Here is an 11,618-nt window from a genome sequence, read left to right on the forward strand (position 1 = left end):
ATGCCTGAAAGGTTATCTTCAGGAGAAACATAAATAAAGTGAGGGAGGTTGAATAAGAAAGCAAAATTACTATGGTCTCAGATAAATTATAGCCTAGGCCTGATCCTTGGAGCGAAATGAGGGTTATCTGGGACATAAACCTCACCATAGTATTTTTATCAGTAATACTTTGCATTCCTTCTCTGGGGTGGGATGGGGATGGGGGTAATATAACTCCCAGGAATCTTTGGGCAAGACCAAGGAAAGTCTCCAAAGAAGGGCAGAGGCAAAAACTATTACTGCCTCTGTGGAATGAGAGCACTGCTAAGAAAAAGGACCTGGCTGGATAGACACCTAGTGTCCAAATTCTTTCTTGTTCAGTATCTCTAGGGAGTGAACTGGCAGGGTAAGGAATGTTCTAGGGTTTAAATTATGTCTTCTACATTTTTAAGCCAATAATCCTAGCTTTTTTAAATATACCAATATGTGTTCAATGCAGTTACACCTTGTCAAGAATCCAGTGCCTCCAATTTCTTAGTCTTTTTAGGATTCTGTGGTGTGATTTATCTTACACATGGAATTCCCCCATTGCTGACTTATGGTTTAATTTTCTTTGCTTTTCTAAGTCACTTATGACTTATCTGATTTCCAGTTGTAAAAGCATTGCTATCATGCTCTATTTTCTTTATTCTTGTATACTTTATGTGCTTTTGTTCTTTTTATCCATTTACTTTCAGAATGCTTTCAGAGGGAGAGGTTGTAAACCTGTTATTTAATCTGTTATATTTATATAGAAGCCACAATGGTTTATTTTTGTGAGTATTCCCATTTGAGAAGTGCTGTAAGGAACATGGAATAAGAATGATAAAGATGAAGATAATATATAATGATTAAAATGTACTGAGTGCTGAACCCTATTTAAGAATTTTATATGTGTCATTTAATCCTGACACCATCACTATATTGTAGATGTGATTGTTCTGAGTTATTATTATTATTATTATTACTATTACAGTTACTATTATGTTCAGTTGAACAAGCTGTAATGTGGAGACAATAATACTAAACATATAGGTTCTTGTGAAGATGAGTTACATAAGACAGAACTTTTATTTGTGAGTTTTAAATCATAAAAGAGTATGGAATAGTGCCTGGCATGTAGAATGCATATGTGATTGGCTGAAAAACATGCCTTTACCACCAAAATTGTGCACATCCTAATCCTCCAGAAAATTATAAACATCTTATGTTACATTGCAGATAAAATTAATGCTATTTGGGGGTTCCTGGGTGCCTCAGTCAGTTAAGAGTCCAACTCAATTTCAGCCCATGTTATGATCTCACAAATTCGTGAGATTAAGCTGCATGTCGGGCTCTGCACTGACAGCATGGAACCTGCTTGGAATTCTCCTCTCCCTCTCTCTCTCTCTGTCCCTCCCCTGATTAGGATTTTCTCTCTCTCTCTCAATAAATTAATTGATTGATTGATTGATTAAATAAAGCTGTTAATCAGAAGATAAATAGATTATACTGAATAACCCAGGTGAACCCAACATAATCACAAGTGTTCTTTAAACATGTAAGATAGAGGCAAATGGAAGAATGTGGTCAGAAGGAAATGTGCAGTGATGTCATGTAAAGGCTCAACCTGGCATTCCTAGCTTACAAGGTAAAAGAGACCCCAGGCCAGGAGCCCCTAGAAACTAGGAAAGGTTAAGAAAAGGGATTATTTCCTAGAGTTTCAAATTAGGAACAGCTCTGCTGACAGCTTGATTCTTTCCCGTGAAATTTGTTTTATGCTTCTGATCTTTAGAATCTTAAATTTGTGTTCAAGCTACCAAATTAGTGGTATTTCTTGAGCAGCAATAGGAAACAAATACAGCGTATAAGTATTACATCTTATAATTTAAAATTTAACAATAAAGAAAATGACTAAAAGAGACTTATGTAATATTCCAAAGTCATACTGTACATTTTAGAGTGAGATTATAAACCCTGATTGTCTAAATTCCAAACTATCCTGTTCCTGTAACTACTGTGCTAAAATTTTTATGCTTGTTACACTATAAGAAAATTCAAGACAAAACACAGTTCAACTTTTCCTGCAGTTTTTAAAATCATTCATTATAGTGAAATAATCCATTCATATATCAAATAAACAGTTTTAATTCCAAGAAATCAAAAATAATTGCTAATTAAATTCTGAATTCTAACTTGTAGGTCCATTTCTGGCAAATGAAATTAATGATAAAATAGATCAAAGATCATAGCATGTTTATGGATATGTTATTGTATTAGATATACTTATTATACTTCAGCACAAATAAGAATTTTTACATTTTAATTCCTGACATAACTTACAAACCATAATATTCATATACAAGTTCAATAACTTTAGAGTTGAGCTGATTATATTTAAAGTGTCATATATTAGACATACTTATATAAATACAAATATAAACAGATTTTTAAATTTCTAGTATAACAGAGTGCTCACAGTATATATTAAATAAGTGTAGAAAATCAAACATACTATTATTATTTTTAATGTTAGGAAGAGGAATTATGAAGTTTCTATTTACTCAGTCTGTGCTTTGTTGAAATTTAGTCAGGTATAAAAAGAGCCTATGTGCTTTGAAAATAGGAATATTTTAGAGAAAAGATTGAGCTTAAGCATAAAGGAGTACCTAGTGCATAGCGCATAGGTACTAGATAAACACTTGTTGAGTAAATTTAAGAAAATACATGTTCTAAGGACTGAATTGAGTCTCCTTGAAATTCATATTATTGAAGCGCTATCCCAACATAATTTAGAGGTGGCCTTTGGAATTCAGATGAAGTCATATGGGTGGACCCTCATAATGAGAATAGTGCTCTTTTGAAAGAGACACCAGACTTTCATGCTTCACAGATGATATGATACTCTAAATGGAAAACCTGAAAGATGACACCAAAAAACTGCTAGAGCTGATACATGAATGCAGCAAAGTTACAGGATATGAAATCAACATATGGAAGTCAGTTGCATTTCTATGCAACAGACTCAAGTAACAGAAAGAGATATCAAAGAATTGATCCCATTTATAAGTGCACAAAAACCATAAGATACCTAGGAATAAACCTAACCAAAGAAGTAAAGGATCTGTATGCTGAAAACTATAGAAAGCTTATGAAAGAAACTGAAGAAGATACAAAGAATTGGAAAATATTCCATGCTTATGGATTAGAAGAATAAATATTGTTAAAATGTCGATACTACCCAAAACAATCTACACATTCAATGCAATCCCTACCAAAAAAATGCCAGCATTCTTCACAGAGCTAGAACAAGCAATCCCAAAATTTGTATGGAACCACAAAAGACTCAGAAAGACAAAGTAATGTTGAAAAAGAAAACCAAAGCTGGAGGCATCGCAATTCTGAACTTTAATTTAAGGTGTATTACAAAGCTTTAATCATCAAGATAGTATGGTATTGGGGCACACACACACACACACACACACACACACACAAACACACATAGGTCAATGAGATAGATAGAGAACCCAGAAATGGACCCACAAAGATATGACTAACTAATCTTAGGCAAAGCAGAAAAAGTGTCTAATGGAAAAATATAGTCTCTTTAGCAGGTGGGAGAACCTGGTAGCAACATGCAGAAGAATGAAACTGGACCACCATAGACAAAAATAAACTCAAAACGGATGAAAGATCTAAATGTGAGATAGAACACCATCAAAATACTGCAGGAAAAAACAGGCAGCAACCTCTTTGACCTAGGCCTCAGCAACTTCATACTTGACATGGCTCCAGAGGTAAGGGAAATAAAAACAAAAATGAATTATTGGGACTTCATCAAGATAAAAAGCTTCTTCATAGCGAAGGAAAACAATCAACACAATTAAAAGATAACCGATGGAATGGGAGAAGATATTTGCAAATGACATATCAGATATAGGATTAGTATCCAAAATATATAAAGAACTTATCAAACTCAACACCCCAAAAAACAAATAATCCAGCGAAGAAATGAGAAGAATACATGAATAGACACTTTTCTAAAGAAGATATCCAGATGCCTAACAGACACATGAAAAGATGCTACATATCACTTATATCACCAGGGAAATACAAATCAAAACTACAATGAGATAACACCTCACCTGACATCTGTCAGAATGTCTAAAATTAACAATTCAGGCAACCACAAATATTGGTGAGGATGTGGAGAAAGGGAAACCCCTTTGCAGTGTTGGTGGGAAAGCAACCTGGAGCAGCCACTCTGGAAAACAGTATGGAGGTTCCTCAAAAAATTAAAAATAGAACTATGCAATGACCCAGCCACTGCACTCTTAGGTATTTACCTATTCAAATGACACAAAAATGCTGATTTGAAGGGGCACATGCACCCCAATGTTTATAGTAATGTTATCAATAATAGCCAAATTATGAAAAGAGCAAAAATGTCCATTGACTGATGAATGGATAAAGAATATGTGCTATATATATATATATATATATATATATAAAATACAATGAAATACTTCTTGGCAATGAAAAATAATGAAATCTTGACGTTTGCAACAATGTGGATGTAACTAAATTGTATTATGGTAAGCAAAAGACAGATATCATATGATTTCACTCATGTGGAATTTGAGAAACTCAACAGATGAACATAGGGGAAGGGAAGGAAAAANCAATGACCCAGCCACTGCACTCTTAGGTATTTACCTATTCAAATGACACAAAAATGCTGATTTGAAGGGGCACATGCACCCCAATGTTTATAGTAATGTTATCAATAATAGCCAAATTATGAAAAGAGCAAAAATGTCCATTGACTGATGAATGGATAAAGAATATGTGCTATATATATATATATATATATATATAATACAATGAAATACTTCTTGGCAATGAAAAATAATGAAATCTTGACGTTTGCAACAATGTGGATGTAACTAAATTGTATTATGGTAAGCAAAAGACAGATATCATATGATTTCACTCATGTGGAATTTGAGAAACTCAACAGATGAACATAGGGGAAGGGAAGGAAAAATAAGATAAAAACAGAGAGGGAGGCAAGCCATAAGAGCCTCTTAAATACAGAGAACAAACTGATGGTTACTGGAGGGGAGATGGCTGGGTGTATACGCTAAATGGGTGATGGGCATTAATGAGGGCACTTTTCAAGAAGAGCGTTGGGTATCATATGTATGATATAAATCACTGGACTCTACTCCTGGAGCAAGACTACACTTTACCATAAACTCCAGTCGCCTGTGTGTTCATGTACCTGGCCTTCTGAGACAAACTGACACCAGCAACAGAACAGCGAGACCCTTCCCCAGAGGATCAGCACATGTCCCTGCTACAGTGGGTGACTAAAATTTGGAGTTTTGAAACCCAGGTGTCCCACTTGACATCAAACACAGGAGAACTGTTCCACTCAATGGGCAGACGGCTTAGACACAGAAAAAGTGAAGGCAGAGATCTGAGAGAAGTCTGGGAAAAATGAGGAGAGATGGTTCACTTTTAAGTAAGGATTTTCTGAACAGCGGTGGGAGCAAGCTCCCTTCTCCAGGGAGGGAAGAGGGAGTTGACACCATTTTACCATAGTCCATCACCACAGTCATACTTCAATAGCACAAGACCCTCAGTTGAGGCCTAAGCCACTTACATAAGCCCTACCTCACTATATTCTGCAAGTATTGTTGTTGTTATCGTTGTTTTATCAGAACAAGTGTGCCTGAAAGTCAGAGCAGTAGTGGGCCCCTCACCCAGATCAGCACAAACCCTTCATACCCACCAAATCTACAGAACACAAAGTGCTGCAAAGCTTCAGCTCTAGAGGAAATAGGATGTAGCCCTTTTTATCAAGCCAACCAAAACACACCTATTTAAAGATTGCCATACACTGGGCAAGATCCAAACACTCCTCACTACAGGCAAGGATAAACACTGCAAAGGACTGACCAGAGGAAAGATAGCCAAAACCTAATAGCAAACTGCACATAGCATACACCAGAAGCATCTCTCAGAGTGTCAGACTCTGGACATTACATGATCTCTTTTATTATAGTCATTACTCTCAGGAGCAGAAAAATAGTAGACTGTCCTAACACAGAGAAGACAGAGACCTACACAAAATGCCAAGATGGTGGAGGAATTCATTCTAAACAAAAAAACAAAAAGAGGTCACAACTAGAGATCTATTCAAAACAGATATAAGTAATATACCTGAAACAGAATTTAAAATAACAATCATAAGGATACCAGCTGGTCTTGAGAAAAGCATGGAAGACACCAGGGAACCCCTTATTCCAGAGATAAAAGACATAAAACTTAGGCTGAAATAAAAAATGTTACAACTGAGATGCAAAACCAACTAGATGCACCACAAGGATAGAAGAGGCAGAGGAACAAATAAATGATATAGAAGATAAAATTATGGAAAATAATTAAGATGAAAAGAAGGAAATAAAAATATTATATCATAAATGTAGACTTAAGAAACACAGCAACTCTTAAAAGCATAATAACATTTGCATAATAGGCGTCCCAGAAGAAGAGCGGGAAAAGGAGGTAGAGCTTTATTTGAGTAATTATAGTTGAAAAATTCTCTAATCTGGGGAAGGAAACAGACTTCAAAATCCAGGAAACACAGAGGACTTTCATCAAAATCAACAAAAGCAGGCCAATAGCAAGACATCTCATAGTAAAATTTGCAAAACACAAAGATAAACACAAAGATAAGGAAAGAATTCTGAAAATAGCAAGGGAAAAGAAATCTCTGACCTACGAGAGAAGAGAAATAAGATTAGCAGCAGATGTCTCTGCAGAAGCTTGGCAGGACAGGGGCATCTGGGTGGCTTAGTCGGGTAAGCGTCCGACTTTCGCTTAGGTCATGATCTCATGGTTCGTGGGTTCGAGCCCCGCGTCGGGCTCTGTGCTGACTGCCAGCTCGGAGCCTGGAGCCTATTTCAGAGTCTGTATCTCCCTCTGTCTCTGACCCTCCCCTGCTCACGCTGTCTCTCTCTCTCCTAGAAATAAATAAAAATATTAAAAAAAAAAAAAAGAAGCTTGGCAGGACAGAAAGGAGTGACAGGATATATTTATTGTGCTAAGTGGGAAAAATATGCAGCCAAGAAAACTTAATTCAGCAAGGCTATCATTCAGAATAGGAGAGATAAAGAGTTTTCCAGACAAAAACTAAAGGAGTTCATGACCACTAAACCAGCCCTGCAAGAAGTATTAAACTGGACTTTTTAAATACGAAAGAAAAAGCAAAAGCAACAAAAACTAGAAAGAAAGAGAGAAAATCTCCAGAAACAGCAACTCTGCAGGTAATGCAGTGGCACTAAATTCATATCTATCAATAATCACTCTGAAGGTAAATGAACTAAATCCTCAAGTTAAAAGACATAGGGTATCAACATTGATTAAAAGAAAAAACAAATCCATATATATGTTGCTTACAAAAAACTCTATTTATTATTTTTAATAATTTATTAATGTTTGTTTACTTTTCAGAGAGAGACAGAGACAGACTACAAGCAGGGGAGGAGCAGAGTGAGAGGGAGACACAGAATCAAAAGCAGGCTCTAGGCTCTGAGTTGTCAGCACAGAGCCCAATGTGGGGCTCGAACTCACGAATATTAAGATCTGAGCCAAAGTGAGATGCTTAATCAACTGAGCCAGCCAGTCACCCCAAGACACCCATTTTAGACCTAAAGACACCTGCAGATTGAAAGTGAGGGCATGGAGAACCATTTATCATGCAGATGGATGTCCAAAGAAAGCTGGATTTAGACAAACTAGATTTTAAAACATAGACTATAACAAGAGATAAAGAAGGGCACTATATCATAATAAAGGGGTCTATCCAACAAGATCTAGTAATTGTAAATATTTATTCCCCCAACTTGAAACTACCTAAATATATAAAATAATAGCAAACATAAAGGAACTCATCGATAATAATACACACATAGTAGGGGACTTTAACACCCCACTTACATCAATGGACAGATCAACCAAACAGAAAATCAACAAGGAAACAATGCCTTTGAATGACATACCTAACCAGAACACACATTTTTCAGAATGCACATGGGACAGAATACACATTTTTCAGAGTGCACATGGGACATTCTCCAGAATAGATCACATGCTGGTTCACAAATCAGGCCTCAACAAGTACAAAAAGTTGGAATCATACCATGCATATTTTCAGACCATAACACTATGAAACTTGAAGTCACCCACAAGAAAAAATTTGGAAAGACCACATGTACATGGAGACTAAAGGACATTCTACTAAAGAATAAATGGGTCAACCAGAAAATTAAAGAAATTTTAAAAAAGATATGGAAACAAATGAAAGAGAAAATAAGACAGTCCAAACTTTGGGGTACAACAAAAGCAGTCTTAAGAGGGAATTATACAGCCATTCAAACCTACATTATGAAGCAAGAAAAGTCTCAAATATAAAACCTAGCCTTTTACCTAATGGAGTTAGAAAACAAACAGCAGATAAAACCTAAGGCCAGTAGAAGAAAGAAAATAATAAAGATTAGAACAGAAATAAATGATATAGAAACAACAATAACAAAAACCAGTTGAATAAATCAATGAAACTAGAAGCTGGTTCTTTGAAAGAATTAATAGAATTAATAAACCCCTAGCCGCACTTACCAAAAATAAAAGAGAAAGGACTCAAATAAATAAAATCATGAATGAAAGAGGAGAGATTACAACCAATACCACAAAAAATACAAACAACTATAAGAGAATATTATACAATAAATTGGGCAATCTGGAAGAAATGGTTAAAATCCTAGAAACTCATAAACTTTCAAAACTAAAACAGGAAGAATTAGAACATTTAAATACTGATAAGCAGGAAAGAAATTGAATCAGTAACCAAAAATCTCCCAACAAACAGAAGTCCAGAGCCATATGGCTTCCCAAAGGAATTCTACCAAACATTTAAAGAAAAGTTAATCCTATTCTTCTCAAACTGTTCCAAAACAATTAGAAATGGAAGGAAATCTTCCAAACTCATCTCATGAAGCGAGAATTACCCTGATTCTAAAACCAGTCAAAGACCCACTAAAAAAAGAGAAGAGAGAGAGGGAGCAGGAAAGGGGCAGTGAGAAGGGAATCCCAAGCAGTCTCCTTACTGTCAGCGCACAGATCAACATGGGGCTCAAGCTCACAAACCTTGAACAGACCTGAGCTGAAATCAGGAGTCAGACACTCAACTGACTGTCGCCTAGGTGCCTCCAAAATAAAATTCTAATAAACTTATTTTTAATTTAATCAGATGAGTCAAATAATATTCCCTCTTTTTAATAAATGCAGATACTACACTAGCTGTCATTTTTTTCATACATAATATTATAATCTTAATTTTCTCTAAGAAAATACCAAAAATAAATGTGTTCCATGAGTTTACAATTTTGTCTTCTTCAGCTCTTCAATCAGATTTACAGTTCAAATTTCTCTATTGGACATACCAGTGAAATAGATTTACAGTTATGTTTGAAATTTCTTGAGTTGGAAACAAGAGAATAAATATATGACTTCTTCTGCTTATGATTTTCTGTATCCACTCACAAGAATAATTCAACAAATAATGGGCCACTATATAGACATTTTATCACACTTTGGGCAATATATATATATTTATAACACAGACATAGAGCAGTCTCAACAGTGAAAATCTAAAAAGAGGTGTAAACTGTGAAAATGTCTGCAGCTTTTGAAGTGTACTGTTAAAGGAGGTGATGAAGGAGATGTTGATAACAGGATCAATCTATCTTGCACATTTTTGGGGGGGTCAGCAGACAGTCTGTGATGTTCACATGTGGTGAGAAAAAGATTGATCTTCTGTGTCATATTCAGTTTGTTTTTAAGTTTTATCACAGTATCACCAGTATAATTTTAACTTAAAGGGGTACAATAGATTTAACAATCACAGCTTTGTGGATCTAGCAATCTGGCAGTGCTTTTCTTTAAAACTCAGTAATGTTGGGCTGAATAATTGAAGAGAATAAACCCCAAATCACTTTGACAAACATATGTTGCACCCTTAGTAAGTGCAGGGACTATGATGGACACTTTGAATGTCTAGTCTCTGCCCTTGCTCTCTTCTCAGTATCATGGGGAAACTATCAAACAATAACACATTGTGCACATTATAAATAACAACACCAGGGTATCATAAACAACATAAGGTATTTTCACACAAAGTTATTGGGATATAGAGAAAAGGAACCTAATCTTGCTTAGAGACAAGAGAATAGTTTTTGGAAGGTTACAGGTTTTTGTTGTTACTGTTGTTGTTTTTAACAGAAATATGGCAAAGAATATAATAAAAAGGGAATAGTATGTGTAAAATACAGAGATGTGGAAAAAATCTGGCATATTCAAATAAGTACAAGTGGTTTGGTATGATGAGTTACAAATATATACGGAGGACTAACAGAAGATGAAGCAGAAATAAAAATTTGATGCTTCCCTAAGGGGTTTAGAATTTAATCTTAAGGTGGAAGGTCATCACTGATGCAATTATCATAAGGAAATGATAGTAGATATATATTCTGGGAAGATAATCTGGCCATAGTTTTGAAGCATATGGAAGAGGAAAACTGTGGAGAGTTAGGAAGCTTCTGTATTAAACTTTGTGAGTGTTGGAAAATCTAAGGCAAAGGAAACTAAAGTACAGGAAAGACAAAATCATTTTTAAAAAGGAAGTCTATAAATTATAACTGATAAGAGATGGCTAAAAGAATAGATATGAGAAATGATGTAAATGGGAATGATATCAGTGTTTTATACAGATTCTCTCTAGTCCTTAAAATAGCTATAAGAGCACTATAATTATATTCTAATTTTGTATATGGAAAAAAATGCCCAGAGTACTTACCTAAGTTGCCCAAGTCTCCCAACTAGTAAATCTTCAAATTCAGGTAATCTGACTTCAAACACCAGCCTCATTAAATCTCTATTATACTGAAAGAAAACCTATGCTAGAATGTTAGCACAGGTTACCGTAAGTAATGAGATAGACAAAAGTGTCATTCATTAGAATAAAGTTTTTTTTTTTTAAGAGATGGAAGTGAAAAGATAGTTCAATTTAAGATATGCTGAGTTTGATGTTTTCAGAACACTTGATAAGACATAAATGATAGAAAATTCAATGTATACATCTGAAAAACAAAATGAGGAGTCTTGTACTAAACTATAGTTAGTTTAATGACTTAGAAGACAAGTCATCTTCCTCGGAGAATTCATAAGAGAAGGCCATGGATGAGATCTTGAGAAGCAAAGTAACATTAAAGAAATATACTTCACATAAGGCAACAGCACCATTTATGAAAAGCTCTAATTGAAATAAAATTCTTGAAGATACATTCTGCATATAAATGTACCCAATAATCATATCTTTATAGCAATTCAAAACAAATATATCCATTTTCTACTATCAAAGATTCATTTAATATTTAAAGACAGCCATCATCTATTACTTAGACATTTCCTTTTCGGGGAATTCCCCATTATTATAATATGAATTCTGAAAATTAGCACCATAATAAACACTTTTTGAATTATGTTACTGGCTCTAG

Source organism: Crocuta crocuta, unplaced genomic scaffold, assembly GCF_008692635.1.
Source record: "Crocuta crocuta isolate KB4526 unplaced genomic scaffold, BGI_CrCroc_1.0 scaffold790, whole genome shotgun sequence".
Taxonomy (NCBI): domain Eukaryota; kingdom Metazoa; phylum Chordata; class Mammalia; order Carnivora; family Hyaenidae; genus Crocuta; species Crocuta crocuta.